At 50.2% G+C, this 21,446-nt stretch overlaps 1 long non-coding RNA gene across 2 annotated transcripts in view; it reads right to left on the bottom strand.

Moving 5' to 3' along the window:
- Nucleotides 1–3,302: 3,302 nt before the first annotated feature.
- The window catches only part of LOC128121762 (uncharacterized), a 32,505-nt gene continuing 14,361 nt past the window's right edge, over nucleotides 3,303–21,446 (bottom strand). Inside the window, exons 2-5 of one of the 2 annotated variants that reach the window (XR_008222255.1) lie at nucleotides 11,361–11,500; nucleotides 9,532–9,718; nucleotides 9,289–9,445; nucleotides 3,303–5,325 (exon numbers count right to left, since the gene is read on the bottom strand). This is a non-coding gene — a long non-coding RNA (uncharacterized LOC128121762). The remainder of the gene's footprint in view (nucleotides 5,326–9,288; nucleotides 9,446–9,531; nucleotides 9,719–11,360; nucleotides 11,501–21,446) is intronic. The other variant, XR_008222254.1, reaches the window with a different exon arrangement.

Raw genomic sequence — 21,446 nt, 5'->3', positions numbered from 1 at the left:
CTGAGGCACAGTCTGCTCCATAGGGTTCACAGTAGCAGATGACTATGGATCCAACAGGATGTGGAGTTCAACACAGATGGAGGTGCAGGCTGGGGTAATGTCCCACACTTCTTCCTATGAGTGCCCCCTACAGCCCAGACTCCTCCCAGTCACAGTATCCACACTGGCTCTAGGCAGATGAGACCTGAATAATTCACAGCCAGTGCATGGCCCAGCCCCAAGGTGGTTTTCTGGTAGCCAAATCAGAGGCCAGGGCAGCTGGACCTGGGAGGGGCTGTCGTGGGTTTGAAAGCCATGAACATCCAGGAAGGGAAAAGTAAACAAGACCCCATGAATTATTCATCAGGACAGCTGCTGATGCAGCCTGGGGGTGAGGATGGTGTGACAATGTGACAAGCCTGATGTCATCATTCAAACCTGGTGTTTCCAATGTGGCCAAGGGGAGAGTGGCAAGGGCCAGAGGGTAGGTCTGCTGGAGTGCACACCCCGGATCACATGTTACCCAGAGAAAGCTGAGCTGGGTTCACAAACATCAAAGTGGTGTGCATCAAGAATACCACCTAGCCTCACCAAGCCTCGGGGCTCTCACCCAGAAAAAAAGACCAGCACTGGGTCCACTAAAGCCCTGATGCTCCAGATGGCTGAGATAATAACTATGTCTCTTCAACCTAAATACCCAAATCCCACAGTTCTTGAGCACAGTCCTGGACAACCTAAATACCCAAATCCCACAGTTCTTGAGCACAGTACCTGGACAGGTAAAGGGCAGAGTCACCTTTGTCCTTGGGTCGTCTAGCTCTCTGGGCATCCACAGTCTCCTCTGTCTCTTCCTGCTGTCTCTCCTTACTATTATAATTCACAGATCTCCCAAGAGAGGAAACACTGGGAGCCCTTCTATGTCTATCATGGAGGAAACCAAACTAGTCGCAGGTCCTCCATTGTGCTGTGGCCCCTACTATGTGCCCAGGTCAAGCAATAGGCACAAGCAGCCAGTAGAGACTTAGACTCTCCACTGATTGCTGTGTGATGCTGGAGCAGCCCCTTTCTGTCTCTGAGCCTTGAGGAGCTAGACACAAAGGTCTGGTGGGTTCCCCTGAACTCCGTGACAAAAACGGCAGGGTGGGAGAGAGAGGCTGGATGACTGCCCCCTGTAGGCGGGGCTCCTGGGGTTGGAGGTGTGAGGGCTGGGATTTTCCAGAATCAAGAGTAGGGGGTCAGGCCTTCATCCTTAAGGTTCCAGCCCTTGAGTTTTTCTTTAAGAGGGAGCATGCTCTAACAAAGGTGAAAAGGCAGCCACCAATGGTGTAAGTTCCCCAGCTCCACTCTACCATGGGGATGCTGGGAGCCTCCCAAGGCAGGATGGTTAGCATGGTTATGACTCCCAGTGTAAGCATGCAGCAGCCACAGGGGCTCAGAGAAGCTGAGTGCCTGGTCCCAGGCCACAGAGCCAAGAACAAACAGAGCTCAAGCCAGAATCCTATTCCAGACCTGTCTTCTCCATCATCCATCTTGTTCCACCTTGTCACCAACCAGTACTGGGCCAGAGTCCTCCAGCCTGCTCTCAGCACAGTTCACAGAGGCAGGAAGGCTCCACAGGGACTCTCTTCATAGAACATGTTCTCAGCCCCGCCTCTATCTGTGTGACCATGATGGACCTGCCCCCTGAGAGCCACCATTCAGCTCACAGTCATTCAGAACAGATCAAGGTAGGAAGGAGAAGACTGGGCAAGAAGAAGAGTCTAGAAATGGGGACATGAGAGGGGAAAAAAAAAAGTCCATTCTGAGCAGAAGCCCAGAGCAGCTGCCTAAGTGCTCTGTAATGAATAAGTGATGGCAGCCACCACCAATGCTTCCACGGGGCTGCCCAGCTAGGGCAGAAGGGGCACTAAGTGAAGAGGTTTACCACAGACCCAGCATCTTCTGGTCTCTCATACACAGTACTTCATACATTTTTAATGGACCTTGGGGTGGCAGGCTGACCTGAAGGGCACAGGGTGTGCCCAGAGCTGGAGCACTGAGGTATTGGGTCCTCAGCAGCGCTGATTCTAGGGGAGGGTCCTGAGAGTAGAGGTCATGGCATGCCTACCTGGGCGTGGTGAGACCGAGACAGAAGCAGCCTGGTCCCTGGGCTCTTGTTTATCCTCTTAGCAGGGCTCTTAGTTCCCAGGGCCTCAGTTTACCTCCTGGAGTTAGGAAAACTGCAATCCTGTTGCTTTTTCAGCTTCAGGGCCTGGCCAGTATGCCTCAGGAACTGAGGAAGTGAGCGAAGTTGCAGGTCCCCATGGACCAGCTGCCTCCTCTGGGGGAGGGCACAGAGCAGAGACCTGAGCTCTTTCCAAAGCACCTGCCACCCATCCCCCAGGCCTCTTCTCAGCATGCAAGTCTCTGCAGACCTGAAAGGAGAGCTCTACCTTCAGAAGCAGGAAAGGATTCCAGGCCCTGGGGACCTAAAACACACTAGACTATGTGTGGCTGGCCAGCTTTGTGACTTTCAGGGTGGCCCTGTACTCCAGTGTTCCTATATTAACTACTTTCCCTGTTGCTGCCACAAAATACCTAATAAAAGCAGCGTAAGGAAGGAGGGGGTGTGTTTGGGCTCACAGGAGGACAGGTCAGTTCACCAGAGGTGGGGAGGTACAGGGACAGAGGCATAGCTAGGTGACACAGTGTCCACCGTCAGGAAGCAGAGAGGTGAATGCTAGCTCTGAGCTTGCCCAACCCCTCCCCTTTCCTCTTTTTATTTGGTCTGGAACTCCAGTCCCTGGGATGCTGCTGCCCACATTCATGGTGAGTCTCCCTTCTCAGTTAGACCTTTTAGGAAACTCCCAAGCGGTGTGCTTACAAGGTCATTCTACATAAGTCAAGTTGTCAGTGGAGAGAAACTAGTAGAGGTTCCAGCTACTTTCAGGAATGAAACATCAGTGGGTTGTTCCCATGGCCATCTTCAAAGTATAAAACCCCAAAACTCCTGACTCCAGACTACCTGAGCCACCAACTTCCATAAGAGACAGGAGGGGACTATTGCTGGGCCCACACCAAGAACAGCAGCAGCCATGGAGAGGAGCCAGCCAGAGCCTAGAAGACAAGCTGTGTGTGTTGCAGAGGGTGGAGCCAGAGAAGTGACCTAGCTCTTTGGAGGAGCCCAGAAGATCGTGAATGGATCCCAGACATTGGACATTTAGTTATTTACACAGTTGGAGTTTGCTTTTGCTTTGATTTGTGACTGTGCCCTGGTTCTTCCCTCTTGAAGTAAGAAAGTATTTAACTTTTTTTTTTTTTTTTAAACAGGAGCCCACAGTTGAGCGACTTTGAACTTTTAAAGAGATTTTGGAATTTTACAAAGACTTTGGATTTAAAAGAGATTGAATTTTTAAAGTCTGTTGGACTTTTAAATTTTTGTAATGTTTATATTCATGTGTGATCTTGGGGATATCACATATGAACAAGAAAGGAAGGGCTGTGACCTAACAGTGGTATGTTTGTGTGTCAAACTGATAAGGGGTCAACTGTGCTGGGTAGTTTTATGTCAACTTGACACAAGTTAGAGCCATCTGAGGGAATCTTAACTGAGAAAATGCCTCATTAAAACTGGCTGTAATACATTTTCTTAAATAGTGATTCATGATGGAGAGCTCAGCACATTGTGGGTGGTACCACCACTGAAATAGTGGTCCTGGGTTCTATAAGAAAGCAGGCTGAGAAAGCCAGTAAGCAGCACCCCTCCATGGCCCCTGCATCAGCTCCTGCCTCCAGGTTCCAGCCCTGCCTGAGTTCCTGTCCTGACTTTCTCCAGTGATGGATTACGAAATGGAAATGTAAGCCAGATAAACCATTTCTTCCCCAACTTGCTTTTGGCCACAGTGTTTCATCATAGCAATAGTAATCTTAACTAGGACAACTACTGTGTCACTTTTTGTGTCCTGGAGCTTAGAGGGAGGATAGCAAGGCTGCCTCATCCAGCATCTGGGTGTCTGCTGATGATACTTAACATTTTTGCAAAACCATTTGCATTTTTCTTCATGTCATGTGCATTGAGCCAGCACCCAGACTCTTGTTAAGGGAATAAGGGCCCAGTCATGAGTTCAAGGCAATCTCTTCTATACATCCCAATTTCTCCCTGCCAGTCACAGCAGAAGCAACTTCTTGGTCTCTTGGTTACATGGAGTCTCCTTGTATCCCCATACCACCTTCACCCATCAGCCCATGAGCTCTTTGAGGGAGGATCTGTATCTAGTTCAAGGTGCCTTGTTCTTAACCCTCAGCCCACTCCAGCATCAACTTGAATGTGTCACACAGAATGCACTAGCACATCTGTGAAAATAAACACAGGGACTAAGGATGCTGCCCGGATGGTACAGTGCTCGCCTAGCATTCATGGGGCCCTGGGTTCAGTTCTCAGCATCCCGTAAACTGGGATGCACTTCTGAATGCAAGAGGATAGGGACTTCATGGTCATTCTCAGCTACATAGGGAATCGGAGGCCAGTCTGGGCTACAACACACACACACACACACACACACACACACACACACACACACGCACACGCACACGCACATGCACACGCACACGCACACACACTCATGCTCACACACACACTACACCACAGCGCGGCACAAAAAAAGTGAGAATCATTAGTCATCACCCTGCCTGTCTCTATTATGTATTCAGATGAGATAAGCCCCAGAGGATCTGCACTGTGAAGCTGGGCCTTTTGGACCAAGGCCTCTGAAGTGCTCACTGTGACTTAAACAGCAAAAGCATTAGCCAGGCACTTTCTATCTTTTAAATCCTTCTCGGAGCCCTACCGAATGGCCATTGTCCCTGTGCCCACTTTACAGATGGGGTAGTTAAAGCTCAAGTTACAGAGCTTGCAAAGTCTACCAGCTGGTGAGTGGCTGGGATTTAAAGGCAGGTGTGACTATTACCTCCAATGCCTTCTATGTGGTTCCTGGTGGTGCTCCATAGCTGGATCACCTCTTTGCTCTACCCAGCTGTCAGCGAGCCTGGAACAATGGGTCCACTTAGCACGGTGTCCTGAGCTAGGCACTGTGATGCAGGAGTCCCGCTGCCTCTCTGAGTTAGCATTAGCATGCTGATAGCTGGCTGATAGGTGAAGTCGGGTGCACAGCTGCTGCAGCTGCTGCCTCCGCAGCTCTTTGGATTAGTTTGAGCTTCCCTGGCCTACTGGAGACGTAAATTCAACAGCCAATGAGGAGCAACACCCTCACTCCATACTTCGCCCCCTTCTGCAGTTCCAGTGAAGTACCTGTGACTTCCAGGTGGATAGTCCAACGCCATTCCAAGGACCCAGGAAAATCTGAGTTCCTGCGAAGGCAAGTATTTGTGTCAGTCATTTGCCCTCTGACTATCATTGCACCACATGGACATCCCCACTGCAGTGGACCCGCTGGGTAAGGGGGCTGGCCCTCCAGCATCCCTAGAGATGCCAACAGGAAGCCCCGAGCAAGGGGATGCAGTGAGCCTGGAGGTGGCTGCTCCCCTCTGCTCTGAGAGCAGCCACAGCAAAGGCTCTCAGTGAGATGGAGGCAATGCCACCTTTCCAAACCTGGTACCCTTAACCTGGGTAAAGTTTAGAGCCAAGTCCCTTCAGGGGAACAGACCACGGGGCTCGTTCTCTGCCACTGGAGCTGGATGGACCCTTTCGGGGATGGCTAGGATTCAGGGCAGAAGAGCAGCAGAGATCTCAGGCTGGCCCAGAGCTTGGTCATACTTTCATGGAATCCTCAAGATGCCAGAGCGGAGCCATCCAGTACTGACTGTGTTCCCAAGAAGTGTCAAGCATCCTGTGAAGAGTTCTTTAACCCTCACAATAACATGAAGCATTGCTGTCAATATCTCTATAAAACCGAGGCACCACAAAGTTAAGCAATTTTTCCAAGGTCTTGCTGTCGTGAATGGCCTAGTGGGGCTTTGAACCCGAGCACTGTGAGTAGGATTCAGGTGTACAGGCTTCACCCTGCCCTGCTGTCCCTTAGTGATGGTGGTGCTAGACTCTCAGCAAGGATTTCTACTCCCAACAGTAAGGAAGCAGGCACAGGTGGACAAGCCTCCCACAGCCAGAGTTGGGATTTGAACCCATGACTAACTAACATGAGCATCTAGGGATGCTCTAAATTAAATCATAGCAAGAGCCGGGCGGTGGTGGCGCACGCCTTTAATCCCAGCACTCGGGAGGCAGAGCCAGGCGGATCTCTGTGAGTTCGAGGCCAGCCTGGACTACCAAGTGAGTTCCAGGAAAGGCGCAAAGCTACACAGAGAAACCCTGTCTCGAAAAACCAAAAAAAAAAAAAAAATCATAGCAAGATTGTGCCTGTGTTCCATACGAGAAAACAGAGGGCTGTGCGTGACTGTCATTTGCCTACAGCCATGTTCTGCAGTTGAGTGGCAGAGCTAGGACAGGAGCCCCAAGATCTTGCCAATCTAAGAAAGATGCAAGTTTAGAGGAAGGACCATGTCATCCTGTTGACAAATCAGGACTGGCTTTCTGAGAAGGACAGCAGCAAAATCGGAGTGCTGAGCTGAGGTTTGGGTGCCAGAAATGGGGCCATTAGCAGTCAAGAGTGGGTAAAGGGCCCAGAGAAAAACAGATGTCGAGTTTGAAGCCTTTGGCCAGCTCCATGATATCAGACAAGTCATTCCAATCATCCTTAGCTTTCTTTTCTGGAGAATGGTAGTTCCAATAGCGCACACCTCACAGGGGTCTAGGGAAGCTAATATAATTCATGCAGAGTGTGTTTGCACACTTGCTATCTTTTGGCCTCAGCTAGAGGCCTAATGGAGTGTCACGTATGGCACATGGATTCATGAAGGTCAGAATTACAGGCTTCATTTTACCTGTGGCTGTGGTGTAATTAAAACTTCATCCTTAGTCTGAGGAAACCTGATAGAAAGCATCAGGGCACTTGGATTGTAGGCCAGGACTTCAAGTATTGAGATATACTTAAAGGTTTGGGAAGGGTGTGTGTAGAGGTGAGGGGTGCCTGCAAATTCTCATTGCTTTCAGCTTCAACCTCATTCAGAGGGTTCCAGGCACCTGCTCCTCCACCCTCCTCTTCTACCTGACACTCCTCACTTGCATACAGATGCCCCTCTGCCAGCCCTGGGGTGAGTAAATAAAAACCAAAATGGGGTTTAATGAAGACCGGGAGCAGCAGGTACACCACCCAACAGGGGAGAGGATGGGTGTAGTCAGATGACATTGGAGGCAGATGTTCAGACCTGGGTACAGATGGCCCCCACCTGCTTTGAAATCTGCATCCTGGCTGTGGTCCCTCACTGTCTGCCTGAGAGGCATGTGAGAGGGTACAGCCAGCAAGGAGAGCTTGGCCTGGTGAGAAAACTTCACTTTGAGGGAGCTGGCACCTCCATGACAGCAATCCACCCCATCTCTCAGTCCCAGGCCCTGATGTGACTTCCCAAACACCTAAAGAGGTTGCCCAGGTGCCTTGTGGATGCCTGTCAGTGATGGAACATGCATGAGATACTGAGCTCCAGGGCTGGAGCCCAGGGAATAACAGGAAAGGAGGACATGGGCAGAATCAGGAAGCCTCAGGCATGGGACCCAGGAATGCTGTGTGGAAGGAGATCTTCCAGCCCACCTGTCTACCTATGGGAACAGGAAAACGGAGGCTGCCCTCCTGGTTTCGTGGCCTAACCTCAGCATGGCAGCATGGCTACCATGCCCAGGAGACTCCACCTGTCCTTTGTCAGGTGCCTGAGAGAGACCTGGCTGGAGAGGATCCACACCCTGCCCCACCGTGCCAGCTTCTGCTCAACAGCCAGCATCACTCTGCTGCCTACAGCTCAAAGCCAGGCGGCCCAGAGTTTCCTGCTCCCAGAGAGGCTGTCTAATACCCCCGGGCAGCAAAGTTGAAAGGGGGTGAAACAGTACATCTGGGTTGAGCACAAGGCACAGCAGAACTGGGAGGAGACCATGTCTCCTTCAGGAACAGGCAGAAGGGTAACTTACTCATCACTGGAGGTGGGGGGTGGTCCCTGGTTCTCCTCTCAGATGGAGATGGTTAAGATGATGATGGTGATGATGATGATGGTGATGATGATGATATGGTGATGGTGGTGGTGGTGATGATGGTGATGATGATGATGGTGATGGTGGTGGTGGTGATGATGATGATGATGATGATGATGATGATGATGATGGTGATGGTGGTGATGATGGTGATGATGGTGGTGATGATGATGATGATGATGATGATGAGGAGGAGGAGGAGGAGGAGGAGGAGGAGGAGGAGGAGGAAATCATAGAGGAAGAAGAAAAGATGGAAGAGGAGGATACACATCAACATAGCTTCTCTGGGGTACCTGCCCAGCACTCAGTGCTAAACTGAGCATTTGACCGAATTGCACACATTATCTCACTTAATCCTTAGAATGGTCCATGAGGTGAGTATTACCTCACGAATAAGGAAATGGAGAGTCAAGGAGGTTAATAACTTGCCTGCTGCCACAGCACTAGCAGGTGGTAGAGGCAGAAGTCACAAACCCCATGGGATTAACTTGCCTCAAAGTCAGAAAAGACAGAGCAGAGCAGTCAAGCCAAGAAGGAGTGGGGAAGCCTCAGAGACTGGCTGGTCCCTTTTCATATTGGGATTGAAGTTTGGGGAGTGCAAGCATGGAGTTGCTGAGGTCACATGACAATTCGACCAGACCACAGCTATCAGCCAGAACTTAAACCAGAACCCATGGCATCCAGATGACACCAATACAACAAAGCCTCAGAGATCCACAGCACAAGACCTAGAGGGAGGCTGCAAGAGTGACATGTTTTCCAGCGCCGGGTTGCCACATCTCAGGGAATTGGAGAATCCCTCAGAGAAGCCAAAGGCAGAAGGCTGGAATGTGGGGAGCAGAAAACCGAGTGGGGAGGGCAAACTCCATTCAAGCCCCCAGAAGAACAGAGAAATGGAAGGAGCCCATCCCTCTATAGGCACTGGGTCCTTGGGGCCATTTAATATCACTTCCCCAGATCCCGCTTCAAAACACAACATTGAGACTGGGGATGTAACCCCATCATTCGACAGTTCACCTACTATGCTCAAAACCCTGAGTTGAATCCCCAGCACTGCATAAACTGGGCATGGGAGCACATACCTGTAATCCCAGCACTCAGGATGTGGAGACAGGGAAATCAAAAGTCTAAGGTCATTCTCGGCTGCATAGTGAATTCAAGACCAGCTTGAGATACATAAGCCTGTCTCGACAAATCAGAACAGAGCAGAACAGAATAAAACCTCCTCTCCGACTCACTTGCTGAGTTAACGTATGTGAGATACCCATCACAGTGCCTGCAGACGGTAGATACTCTGAAGATGGGCCTTCATTTCCTTCTTGTGCTGGTGTGTTTCCAATGAATAATACATCCTCTGGAGGAAGGGTTGTCTTTGGCCTACAGTTTATTGAGCACCTATTAAAGGCAGAATATTGCACCATGAAACCCTTTCACACAGCTACCCTGAGCCCTTGATTTTCTGCAGGACTCCACCACCTTACTCTGCTCCTGTGGCCTGTTCCATCCTTCCATGGGCTCCAGTCAGCTTTGAAACTCTTGTGGTCCACCTCCAAAGGTATTTCCAGCCTCAGCCATTTCACCTGTGAAACATGGAGTGTCTTACCAGGGTCCCATAGGCTATGAGGCCAATCCATCTCAGGTCAGACATACACAACGTATACTGTGTGGCTGTAAGAAGAGCATACCAGTGACTCAAGGACCATCACAAGGTGGGAGATCCACCCCCATGACCCTTAGTTTAACCCAAGAGCTCCCCTTCACCAACATCCCAGGGGTTTCTCCTGTTCAAGAGTCCCACTCCACTGGGAGGATGGTGACATGTCAATAGGCTGTCTTCCTGCCTGCTTTTCTCACCCGCCCCAGGCAGAATTGTGTTGTGGGTGTGGCTCCGCATCTGTCCATCCTTGGAGCCTTCCTCTTAGCATTAAGAAAGAACACAGGACAGTTTTACTTCAGCCCCTGACTCTTCCCCTTGCCAGCTGTGTGACTGGGAGCCAGTCACTTAACCTCTCTGAGTTTCAGTTCCCATAAAGTAAGACGACAGCAATCGCTACAGGCCTCCTGGGGTTAGTGAAAGGATTAAATGAGATAATGCCACTAGAACGGCCTGCGTACTGCCTGGCTCACAGGAGGAGCTCGATAAATGGAAGCTGTGATTATTACACTCAAGTCCCCACCTCCAGATCAATCGCTCCATCTCTCTGCACTCCCTGTGTGAGATCAGCTCCGGGCCCTGTGGGAAACAGAGCTGAGGAAAGTCCTTTCCCTGGCTAGGCTCCACCTCGGGTCATCTCAGAGGGTCAGGCCAGCCACACATGGCTGGGGACAGCTGCTGGTTCCATTAGCAGCCAGAGAAAGGAGCAAAACCATGCATTCCCCTAAGGGCCAGACTATTTTCCACTTGGTCCTCAGATAATGGAGGCACAGTAAATCCCCCAAAGATGGGCAGCACAGAGGAGGCCATGCTGAGGGGACCAGGGATGCCTCAAACAACACCTCAGAGACTCCCAGCCTCACTCTGATTGCTTGGATGCTTGGTCAATTTCCCCGTCCTGTTCCCAGGGAGAGATGACGCTATGGGTGGTATGTGACCACTCCACCAGTGTTGCTACAGCTCTGCTTCAGCTCACAGTGCAGGAAGGAAGGGGTTCCTGGAGCATCTAAGCCCAGATTCCTTTCTTCTTGGCTGTTCTCCAGAGAGCTGAAGGCTTCACAGAAGCATGACCACTCCTTAGGCTTGGCTGTGGCTGCGACAAGGTACAGATGGCCACAGAGCAGGGTAGAGGGATGCCAGGGTCTGGGCAGGTAGGTATAGGATGGGGTGGCAGCACAGAGTTGGGAAATGGAATGGGGGACAGGACCCCCCCCCTCTTCCTGAAAGAGCCTTTATCCCAAAGGAAGTAGCTTCCAAGCAGAGGTTCCTGCAGGCCTTTCATCACAGAAGTGCCGAGTGGTGGTTAGTGGCCAGAGACTGACCAGCAGTCAGCTGAGCTCTCTCCCATGCCCCTCCCCAGAGACATACAGACTCAGTGTTGTTCTCGGCGTGGCTGAGGCTGCAGAACAAGGCACAGGCTGCAGGAGAGCCAGAGGCAGAACAGACACCGAGCTAAGGCACCCTGCTAGCACCATGGCCCATGAAGAAGCCCCATGTGCCAACTGTGTGCCTCTTGCAGCTCCACCCCAGAAGAAAGGTTTGGGTTCTACTCAAAAAGCTAGGCCAGGTAAGAAGTGCTAACTGCAGAGTTCTGGAAGGGTCTCTAGGGAGCTGAAGAAACAGGAATATTGTCTAGAGGGCTGACAGGATACTCACAGATCCAAGGCAACGAGCAGGAGTCCGGAGTGGGGGGAACAGGAATGGACAGCAATGGGCAGCCTGGGGCAGCAGATCATCAGTTCCTTCCAGCAAGGATTTGGTGGTCCCCACTCCTGTGCTTGCTCACAAAACAGTCACTGGACAAATAAATGAGTGAATGAGTAAATGAATGAATGGGCAAGCCAATCTTAAAGGTTAGAAGCTACACACGGAGGGGACAGGGTGACTTCTTTTTCAGAATCCTAAGAGTACTTTCCATCGGATCTTTGTGTCCAAGCATTGCCCGGTATACCTTTGTACCAGGACAGTGTGGTTCTATCCAGGTCTTCACTGTCTAGATGCAGCATGATGCTGTCATCGAGAGAGCACTGTTCTGGGAGTCACCAGACCTTTGCCTCCTAACTCTGCTACTTGTTGCCATAAGGCCATGGACCAGTCTTCCCTAGGTTCCAGGATACTTTGTTTGTAGGTGGTGGGGTCAGACAAGGCCCTTGATACCCCCATAGAGGGTGACTATCCTGTGTTTCTAGAACACGCAGGCAGGTGCTGAGCTGTCCATCTGAGCACATCTGTGCTCCCCTCCTCCCCCATACAGCCACCAGCTGAGGCAGAGTCTGTGATTTAAATGCTCCTACGCCTCCATCAGGGTCCCTCACCCTGGACCCCAGAGTCGCATATAAGTTCATAGGTTCCAACACTGGAATGGCTAGCAGGCGATGGGGCCAGTCCACAGCCATCATCAGAAAACTCAGTTCGGAACCGTAAGTACTTATTAATCAAGTATCTATTGTGTACAGACCACTGTACCCGACACAGTGAGGGCCAGGAAGGGGTCTGCCAGGAAAGCATTCAACCCCCCTTCCCCTTCGGCTGTGCACAGCTCCCCTCCCCCCCCCCCGACTAGAATACACCTCCACCCCCACACTCTGGGCCTGAGAAGAATGGCCACTGCCCCAGTAGCTGGGAGCTCTCCAAAACAGAAGGGGCTGGGCACACTGTCTGGGCACGAGTAGGCTACTGCCACCAGCTGGGCTGCGCTCTGCCAGGCAGATAGGCTGGAAGGGAAGACCACAGCTTTTCAACAAGTATCAGGGCTGAGCTATTAGAGGCTCCCTCCTGGGCTCCTTCTTGCTGGGCATTGCCTGGGCGCCCCACAGCCACTAGCATCCCTCCTCTTCTAATTATGCTGCTCCGTGCATTCATTCCCCTTAGTCTGAAACTGGTTTGCCACCGTGACTGCGGACTACGCTGGCCTCTCCAGTTAGGTGGGACCAATGACAACAGAGCTGAGGGGGTGTCAAAAATGTCCATTTCCAAATGGAGGAGTCCCTCCCCTCCCCCAGGATGCACTCTCCCTGCAATGCCAAATGCACTTTGCAAGCAACGGGAAGAGGGAGCGAGGGCTGGCTTCTGCTTGGAGATGAAGCCCTCCTTCCTCTGTCTCCAAACTCCATTAAGCATTCTGGAAGAGATGGAAATGATGATTATGGAGAGAGGAGAGAGAGAGAGAGAGAGAGAGAGAGAGAGAGAGAGAGAGAGAGAGAGAGAGAAAAGCGGAGAGATTGTGGGAAGGAGGAGCTCAAGGGAAAGAAGAGGAAAGGGGAGGAGAGAGGGTGAACCAACCCCAGAGTGGACACACACACACACACACACACACACACACACACACACACACACACACACACACACACACCACAGATCCCCTTATCTGATTAAGGATCCAAGGAAAGTCAAAAGCTTCAGGAAAATTAAAATGACCTACAGGGTTACCCAGCCAAGATCGGCAGGCAGATTACAAAGCTCAAGTCCAGTGAGATTTCCTCTGCTCTGGTGAGTCCCCTGGCTCTGACCTTAAACCCAAGGGCAGAGAATCATCCAGGGTGGGGGAGCTCAGAATGGCCCAGACTAAGAGCCCTGTGGTAGGCAGCTGATATCTGTGTCTATTTCTCTGCAATGCCCAGAGGAGAGGACAGAGACAGACAGTCACTTTTGTTTACTCAAAAGCCTGAAAAAAAATCAGTGTTTTTCCTCCATAGTTCTCTGATATCTGATTCTGGGCTCTTCCCAAAATTGAGAAGCAACTTCCCCCCTGCACACTGACCCCATGAACAGCACACCCAAGAGAGCTACAGCCCATAATGACCTCCCATCAACATCTTAGACCAGCACCTTCTCCTTCTCAGCTTCAGCATTCCCTACTATAAAATGGGTGGAATGATCTAGACAGACTTGGGTATGCCAAGGTTTTAAGACAGCCTGGGAAGGAGACTGCATGAGGAGCTGGCCACAAGAAGCAGCTGCATCCAGCGGATGACTCTGTCCCAGTGGGACAGAAAGAACAGGGTTAAAATGAATCACTCTGTGAGCCAGCCCAGGACTGGACTGACAAGGAGAAGAAAGTTTAAAAGCTAGACACCCACCTAAGATGGGAGTTCCCCTCCAGCATGCCCTGCTGAACCATTTACTAAGCGCACATATTTGCAAACATCCCAGAATATACATGTTAGGAAGCTAATAAGTTGCCTGACATTGAAAAGATGCTACACACACATTGTCAGATAGCTTAATAAACACCCACAACTTTTTCCCCCTTGATTGGAATATTTTGCTTTTTTTTTTCTCTTTTGTTTTGGGAAGAGTTCATTTTGTATCGTGTTGCAACCAGGCAGTGGTATTAACTTAGCAACTCAGCCAGGCCTCGAACAGCACTGCAGATTGTCTGAACACTCTGGCTTTGTGGGAGCTGATTAACCCTGAGCAAGACCACTCTGGGCCCCCGGGAACCACTGACTGCAGCTGCATTTCTGTATTCTTCGAGAACCACTAAGAGTTTGGGTGCTAGGCATGAATCACTCTGTTTTGACTTCTGGCAAGTTTGTCCCTGGAACTGTCATAGCCTAGCCCTGGGGGGGGGGGGGGGTTTGAGTATCAGATTGTTCCGATGCATCATGCTTTCTCCCATGTTAGCTGTAAGATGTTCTTGCATGCTTCTCAGCCTTCTACACCTGGTCTGTGAAAAGAAGGTGCTGCTGATGGCATGGTGAAGGTTATGAGAGGCATCCCCCAGGGTCGAGGTCTGGGAAGGCATACACACTTCTTCATGCACTAAGTATGCATCCCCCACACAGAGACTAGGTAGGTTCTTCGGACCTGCCAAGAACTGTGCCAGGCATTGGGATCAGCTTTTTTCTAGTGTCTTGCTCCTGAGCAACATGGCAAAGGAAAAAAAAAAAACTACAAGAACAAAATGTCTCAGGGGCCTTTGTTTAGATAGCTTCTTTGCATGGACTTCTTTCTCTTTCTACCTATAAGCTCTCCTTGGAGGACCAGCTCTTTTAACAGGCTTCTGCCAGACATCCAGGTGGAATTCTTTGCCCCACTCTCACAGGTCCTTCACATTCCATTCTTGTCTGCATCTGTTTCTGGAGCTCGTTTGTGCCAGGCATCCTGCTGCGACACATTTTAGTCACTCCAGTCCTAAGAACATTCCCAGGGGTAGACAATCCTCTCTCCATTTTGTGACTGACATGCGAGGCTTAGCCAGTGAGAAAAGTAATTGGCCTAAGATATTAGAGCTCACTCCCCTGCAGATAACACTGTAAGCAGGTCTTCAGTGGGTACAACCTTGCCAGGTGATGGCTTTCCCTGCCACGGATGGTGCTGTAGCCACAGCTTTTGTTCTTGACTCTCTCCAGGGGTCCCTTGTCTTGTGCACCCTTGGCCACAATACACAGTGTCCCTCCTTATCCATAGTTTTGCCTTCAGAAGTTTCATTACCATTGAGTAGCTAGAGCCTGAGAATATTAAGTGGGGAATTCCATAAAACAGCTGGATAAACCCATCTGGCATGCAGCAGCCATGAGTGGGCTGAGAGCCGATAGGTCAGGGACAGATGGATTCTGGGTGCGCCAATTCTTGCATAGGGGACTTCAGGACCGTGGACAGCGCCAGTGACTCAATCTCTTATGCATGGAAGAGAAGAGCAATCATTTCAAAGGACTGGGCATGGTGAGGGGGCAGGGGCAGGTGAGCAAGGGCCCTGAGAAAGGCAATGTGGCTCAAAAGTCAAGTGCTGCAGAGGAGGCCTGGCCACTCCTCCCTCTTTCCCCTTCAATTAATCTCTGCTGGTAGCAAGGCAATATTTTTAAATCTAAATCAGATCAATCATTTCTATGCTTCACCTTTCCCTTCATGATCAGAACAACCCAACTTCTTTACTCCGGCCTCCAAGGCAACACGACCAGGCCCTTGTTAATTCTGGTCTCATCTACTCCTGACTCCCTCCCTTCCCAGAAACACTGGCCTCCCTGATACTCCTTGAAGATGCCCAGTGCACTATTACCTTGGGACCTTAACACCTGCTACTCTCATGCCTAAAACCCTCCCTCCCAATATGCATGCCTCCCTCCTTTCACTCTAAACTTAAAGCTTACTTTCTCATGGATGGTCAAAATAGTATGCCTCTCCCACAACAACCACACACACCCCCCCCCAGCTGTCTCTTTTCCATTACACTGTTCATGTGCTTGTTCATTGCTTGCCGCTCATTGGGATGCAGGCTCCGTGAAAGAAGGGTATCTTAGTTAGGGTTTCCATTTCTGTGATGAGACACCATGACCAAAGGCAAGTAGGGGAGTAGAGGGTTTATTTGGCTTGCTTGCACTTCCACATTATTGAAGGAAGTCGGGGCAGGAACTCAAGCAGAACAAGAACCTGGAGGCAGGAGCTGATGCAGAGGCCATAGAAGGGTGCTTCTTACTGGCTTGCTCTCCATGGCTTGCTCTTCGTGCTTTCTTATAGAACCCAGAATCACCAACCCAGGGATGGCACAATGGGCCATCAATCACTAATTAAGAAAATGCTGTACAGCCAGATCTTATTGGAACATTTTCCCAATAGAGGTTCCCTCCTCTGAGATGACTGTAGCTTGTGTCAAGTTGACATAAAACTAGCCAGCACCAAGGGAGTGTTAAGATTTTGTTTAATGTTTCCTCTCTACTGACTAGTACACTCTGGCATGCCCTGCACATGATAAGGATTACTCAGTTACACTTGCTGAATGAAGGAATGGAGCTCAAGGGGTGAACCACCTCATTCTTGAATAAACCAGTAGCCAGGAGGTCATTCTAGTTCCAAGGGATGCAACACTTCTCCAGCCTCCACAGGCATGCACACTTGTGGTACACAGATATACATACAGGTAAAAATATGAATGAACATGAAATAAAAATAAATAAGCAAATGATTTAAAAGGGGGTGAGCTGAGGAAGAGGGTGAGGCAGAAGACACGGGAGGAGGGAGCACAATTCAATTGTCAACCCCAAAAGACAAAAAAGAGCTGTAAATTGCTGATCAAATAAAACAGATTATCCCCACCCTGCACCATCCACCCTCAGTGCAGGAAGATTGTGTGCTCATGGGAAATACAACCCCAAGGACCTCTTGTGAGTTTTCTCTTTTTCTCTGTCTAGGTTACCTCACTGGAAATCCACAGTTGAAGAGTCCTACTGCTTGGACTGCAGGGAGAGGAAAGGAGAGGCCTCCTTTGCAAAGTGTCTGACATTTGGAGATCACTCAACAAAATCATCTCTCTGAGTCTATGAAAGATGGCTCAGCAGTATGAACACTTACTGCTCTTTCAGAGGATCCAAGAGTTCAGTTCCTAGTACCCATGTCAGGTGGCACATAGTTGCCTTTAACTCTGCTCCAGGGGATGTGACTCTTCCAGCCTCCATGGGCACCTGAATGCATGTGTACATTCTCTCTCTCTCTCTCTCTCTCTCTCTCTCTCTCTCTCTCTCTCTCTCTCTCTCTCTCTCTCCCTGTGTGTGTCTGTTTCTGTCTTTCTATCTCTCTCTGTCTCTCTCTCACAAACACACATACACAGATACACATAAATAAAAACTAATTTTTAAAATTCTGTGTCCCTCCCCTCTAAGCACCTATCTGTTCAGACGAGAAGGAAATGTGGCAATGACTCCCTTAACAACATCAGCCAACACCAGATCATGTGTTTCTTGATCGCAGCCAGTGAGTGGGACCCACAGACTCCCTTTCTCATAGGCTGTGGCACAACAAGGAGAAGGGATGCTCATAGTCCCCAGCCCCACACCTCAAGCTCACCTGGGGGAGGAGTGCTAGGTAGCCACACCAGCCCAACCAGGTGTGTACCGAGAAGCTGGAGAATGTTTGGAGACCTTTATCTACCATGATCCTTTGTTATCATGACCCCCAAATGCTCAGCCCATCAGCATTGGAGCCCCAGATTTTAGAAAATAGTGAAGAGGGTGGGCTCTGTACTTGATAGTTGGGATTTTACCTCCAAGCTCTGCCTCTACACCAGCTGTGCCACCTCTGGCAAGTCACCCCTTCTCCCTGAGCAAAGCAGATCTCATGCTCTCAGTACACCCATGGAGCAACTGAGACTCTGTGAGATGAAATAACAGGTCCAGGCCAGATGGCATGGGCTGTCAGTCAGTCTCAGCAGGAAGCCAGGGCCCAAGGAAGCAGAAAACACCTGGAGACATTGCAAAGACAGGAACAGGGCCAGGGATGCCACAGGAACATGGAAGTACCTGAGGTCAGGTACCCACAGCTACCTTTTCCTGGAGGTAGTTTCCCAGTTCCCCCGAGTATGGAAAAGGACACATGGAAATGGCCACTAACTAGCAACCACGAGTTTTAACTGAAGGAGCCCCTGGGGAGAAATGGGAAACTGAATACCTGGCCTTACTCCCCACCGCCTCTAGCTCATCTGCTGTGCTTCCATGGGATGAACCAAACCAGAAGCCAGGGGGTCCAGGAAGCCCATTAATGCAGAGGGCAGGTGGAAGATGTCACTACACACAGGTAACTCTAAAATGGCAAAATGTGGACTTCTACACAACAAATTTCTTATAGGGTCTTAGAAAAAAGCTCATGGAATGCGTGAGTGGATAGGTGGGAGGAAGGATGCATGAGTGAATGAATGCTGGATGGATGGATGGATGGATGGATGGATGGATGGATGGTGGGTGGATAAATGGATGTGCGCTGCATGAATGCTGGATGGATGGATGGTAGGATGGATGGATAAATGTTTGTTGGATGGATGGATGGATGGATGGATGGATGGAGGGATGAATGGGTGGATGATGGATGGATGGATGGATGGATGGATGGATGGATGGATGGATGCTGGGTGCACATATGGATGGATTAATTCCTGCACACTTCATTCATGTGGCTTTGATTAATCTCATCACCTGACTAGAAATATTTAGGCTTCTTAGGTTTATTTCTAAGCCATAAATGGGTTCTAAGAATAAAAGCTTCCTTCCCAGCGTCTAAGTTCTCGTAGGAGTTACCTGTCTCTCTCTGGCCCCTGGCTCATTTTTCCTGCTGCTGCTGCTGCTAGAGTGGTTCCTCCCTCCAAGATGCCAGCCCTGAGCCAGGCCGACCTGCATGCCGCTACAAAGCAAGTGAAGAAAGGGCTGAGGTCAGAGGGGGCCAGTCCTGCTACCCTCCCCTTGGGGCTGGAGTACAAGCTGAGGCAACCTGCTTCTCTGCCAGCCCGGGGAGCGATGGAGGCTGACAGGGAGGGAAGTGGAAAAGGCAGGATGTTCGCTATAATTATTTTCATTGATTTGTCTACTCAGATCCCAAGTGCTGCGATGCCGTTGTGACATTTAATAAAAATAATTCAAGGTAAAAATACCTCTTCCTCTCTGCTCCCTCCTTCCCCCTTCGTTAACACCACCTCAGTTTTCTGCCTCCCTGTCTGGTGGGTGCCCTGGGCCAACTGCAGAAAGAGGCAAGCCAAGGTGGGACCAGACCATGGGAGAGAAGCCTGGGAGTTGAAGTCTGGAGACCCATGGCTAGGACTGTTCTGTTTTCACCTGACTGTCCCTCTCTGAGTGCTGGCTGCCCCTCCCCTCCCCAAAACTCTGAGATAGACTAAGCTGAGCAGGTACAGTTGTATGTGGAGCCGGAACTCCCTCAGGCAAAGGAGCATGCTTTCCCAGCAATCTCTGGGATCCTGCTCCTGCCTGCTGACCTCAAGTCTGATATCCCCCATTTTTAACCATGGAAAGCACCCCTCCATACCATTTCTTGCAAATTTCCAACCCTGCCTAGGCTCCTCCTTCCCCCTTCTCTGTCTGCTTTTCATCGTGAAACAAACAATATTCAACCCATGATGGAAACAGGAAAAACTGAGATACTAAAGTGGCCGTCTTGGTCACCTGTCTCGCCCACCAACTATACTCAGGACCTTGAGTCCTGACAGCACTCTGTCCTTTACTATTCTTGAGAAAACTGAGGCACAGCGAGATCAAGCCTAGACACACAGTCAGGAAGCGGCAAAACTGGATTCTGCCATTGTCGGTAGGGAGTCAAGAGCCCTCCATTCTCCCCTAGAGGTCCTGCTACCGCTCCATAATTTCTCCACAGCTAAGCCTAAGCCCCTGTCTCCTGCCTTCCAGGTAGAGGATCTCCAAGATCCAGTCTGACTCAGCAGAGTTCAGGAAGCAGGGAAGGAAACTGAAACGGGATCCTGAGCCCTCCAGGCTTACATACTGAGTCCTAAGAGCACCATCCCAGGCTGTCAGAGGCAGATGTAATCAGGGTGACCTCGCCTTTTTCACAGATTCATTAAAGTCTGTGTTCTGGGGTAAATGATTGCTTTCCCCTGGTCCTGCTGAAGAAAAAAAAAAATCAATCACCTCCTTGTAGATTTAGAATGGGACAATTGGCAATTAGAAAACATTTCCCCCAGGCAGGCACTGGGGATGGGGCCTTGAGATGCTTCCCAAGTGTTCTGTCCGTGGCACAACCTGGCCAGGCCTTCTGGCTTGCAGCAGACTGGAGAAGCCCTGGGTCGGGTCTGGGAACACAGCTGGGGATCCACCTGTGGCCCTGGGATTCTGTGTTCCATCTCAGCTTGCTGTCGGGACCTCCTTGAAGTGTCCAGTCCTCCCCCTCCTCCCCCCCCCCACTCATCCCTGACTGGTGACTAATGGATTTTCCTCTGTACTGAGAGATTTACTAAACAACTGAACTAGGACGCATTAAGTCTGTGGGTTTGGAGGTTTGTTTTAGAGCAATTCTCGCCCAGAGAACTGGCTGCTGAAATTAAGATGCATTCTTCTCAGCAAATATTGATTTCAACTCGAAGCAAATCCGAGAAGCTGCTTGCTGGATTTAAGCTCTGGCAGCTGCAGTGTGGACCGAAAGAGGGGTCACCAAGGTGCTCCCCACTAGACAGGCCCAGAAAACAAGGCAATAGAGAAAACATAGCCAAAGCAGAGCTAGAAAGTACCATAAGGCCAACCAAACAGAAACTCATTTGGAGACTCACAAGTCTATTATCAAATGGGGAAGGTGACCATTGGCCCATATATTGTGGCCACACCAGGTATGCATACTTCTGGTGAGATGGAATTCACACAGCCGTAACTTGACTCTTGGGCTTCCCTTCAAGCTGGACCCTGAGGTGCCCTCCTTCCCAGAATCTTAGCTTAACTAACTTTGTCTTCCCTCTGTTTCCTCCAGGGTTTCAAGCCACTAGGACAGCCACGTGTATCTTCTCTCCCTCAAATGTTCCTGCCTTGCTTCCCTTTCTCTCCCAAACCCTGTCAGGGACAAGGACCACAGCTTGCACAGCCCCTAAGGTCTACAGTAACAAGATCTTGGGAACTTGGAAAATCAAATTAGTTGGTAGAAGTTCTTGATCTAATTCGCCAGCCTTCTAGTTGTAAGATATGAGCAAAGCACTTCCTCTCTGGGCCTCGGTTGCCTCCTTTTTAAGAAGCAGAAAATGGGATTGGACCAGACAGCCTGGAAGAATTTTCTCAGGTACTAAAATTAGAATACAGCCTGCTGTGGTTCTCAGTTCTAGGTAACACCCGTTCACCCCTGGCGTTCCAGCATGTGGTCAAGGTTCTTGCAAGAGCAATGTTAAATCAGTGCTCATCCCTCAGGTCCCCAGACAAGGCAGCAGAATACTTGGGATACACAACAGCCTAACACAAATAGAAGAGGCAGCATCTTTGATATAAAGACATTTGGACACATCCTCAACACAGATACAGGGGAAATCGGTAA

This window comes from Peromyscus californicus, unplaced genomic scaffold (assembly GCF_007827085.1).
Source record: "Peromyscus californicus insignis strain IS unplaced genomic scaffold, ASM782708v3 Scaffold_3__1_contigs__length_106647218, whole genome shotgun sequence".
NCBI classification, from domain to species: domain Eukaryota; kingdom Metazoa; phylum Chordata; class Mammalia; order Rodentia; family Cricetidae; genus Peromyscus; species Peromyscus californicus.
The sequence above is the reverse complement of the archived record's forward strand: the minus strand, read 5'-3'. Positions and strand labels throughout refer to the sequence as shown.